This window comes from Bison bison, unplaced genomic scaffold (assembly GCF_000754665.1).
Source record: "Bison bison bison isolate TAMUID 2011002044 unplaced genomic scaffold, Bison_UMD1.0 scf7180017862436, whole genome shotgun sequence".
Lineage (NCBI taxonomy): Eukaryota > Metazoa > Chordata > Mammalia > Artiodactyla > Bovidae > Bison > Bison bison.
Window position 1 is genome coordinate 10663 of NW_011493008.1, and position 1841 is coordinate 12503.

At 31.3% G+C, this 1841-nt stretch overlaps 1 long non-coding RNA gene across 1 annotated transcript in view; it reads right to left on the reverse strand.

Moving 5' to 3' along the window:
• Positions 1-1835, reverse strand: part of LOC104983399 — a 9013-nt gene extending 7178 nt beyond the window's left edge. The window contains exon 1 of the long non-coding RNA XR_824636.1: positions 444-1835. This is a non-coding gene — a long non-coding RNA (uncharacterized LOC104983399). The remainder of the gene's footprint in view (positions 1-443) is intronic.
• Positions 1836-1841: the final 6 nt, after the last annotated feature.

The following is a 1841-nucleotide window of genomic DNA, read 5'->3' on the forward strand; positions in this document are numbered from 1 at the left end:
ATCTACTACACCTGCCTCTGCTTCATGGACAGACATCCATGAAGAGTTCTGAAAGAGGATAGCAATAACCTCAGGAAATCTTGCAATATTCAAAGAATACCAGAATCTAAAAGGCAGAATGTGTCAGAGTTTCAATCGGCTTGAGCCAAATAGTCCATATATTTGCTGGTATTTGCTCCTGCTGATATTAAAAAAGCTATTACACTTCTCTCTAGATCACAAAGACCTCAAATACTCACCTACCCCATAATTTTTATTGTTTCAGTGAAATAGCACATGATGACCACTGAATAACTCTGAAACACTTTAATAAACATATGACATGGATTTGAAGGATTAAATTCCTACACTAAAGTGAAAATTACCATCACACACACAAAATTGGAAAATATGCTAAAACCAAAAGCTCTCTGATAAGAGGATGTTTTTCATCTACTGATTACCTCTCTGCAGCACTAGCTATGTGAAAAATGTGCTCATCTTCATTCTGTAACCGTTCTTTTCTCCTTCTTTCAATGTCATGTCGTAGGTCACTTGGATCTATTATTTTGACCAGAGTCTGAGGAATTTTGACAGAAGACAAACCATTCACATTACTGTTAGTTGCACAAAGACCGTATTGAACAAGAACCTTAAGTTAAAGTCCTAAATAAGTTATCTTGTACTCATCTTGTTAATAGTAGTATAAACAGATAGAAGTATTTTGAGACACAATTGACAAAACACAGTCAGCAGAGTTCATAACACTGAACCAGGAATCCGAATTCTGGGCCTCTATACCAAAGAAAAGTCTATCTATCCAAGTATATTCAAAATGTTTTATTTAAAAAATAACAAAAAAATGAAAGTAACTTGAGTGTGAAAAAATTTTAAAGGAGAAGGGAAGAAAAATTTATGGCAAATTTGTCATAGGAATAAAGTACAACCACTTAAATTATGATGATATAGACTAGGTGGAAGTAAACATGGAAAAACACTGAAAAGTTTACTAAAACTTGCAAAGTCTCAATTATAAAAAGGTCATTGGGAGTTGAGAGACTTTACATAAAAGGAATGTTATTATAGCTTATGTAAAAAGAAAAAGCATCCAAAATTGTATGTACTGTGACAGTGACCATGTTAAAATTTCAGACATAAGACTGCAAGGAAAGACAATCAAATAATACTTTGTGTTAAGTGAATTAAAGGTAATTTAAAAAAATCCTCAAATTTCCTATAAGTTTATTATAGTATTTTGATTAACAGAAATTTCCTGAAAATATCATTGATTCAATAAACTAACCTATCTCTATAAATTCAGTAAAATTGTAACCATACATGTGAAAAAAATTATTTATATATTTTATCATAAATGTATTTATTAAAATCTCTAAAAAACTCTTCACTCTCAATGAATAATTAGCAGGTTTTTTAGAACTTGATATACTTCTTCTAAAACAAGAGCCAGTTTTCTTCCCCCTTGGCTAGTTAAGATAGTTTTTCTAATAGCAATGAAATGAGGGTAGGCAGAGGTGGCAGGGGTGGGAACAATAAAAAAAGTATTATTTTCATTATTTTGTTAGTTCATACTCCATAGAATCTTTCATATAATCTTCAGTAAAAAGAAGGGCAATATCAAATGAAACTAAGTTCTTTTGCATGCATTCCACATACAACTTAAAAATATATCTCACACGACTGCTTTGGGGAAAAAAGGTATCAAACATACTTTCTGCAAGATTTATACTGTGATGTTTTGGGATGAATATTAAACACTATAATTTTATGTCAATTTTACAAAGCTGTAAAATCCTTAGGGACTGTCTCTCTTAGGGAATATTTTTGTCTTTTGCCAGTGTTCT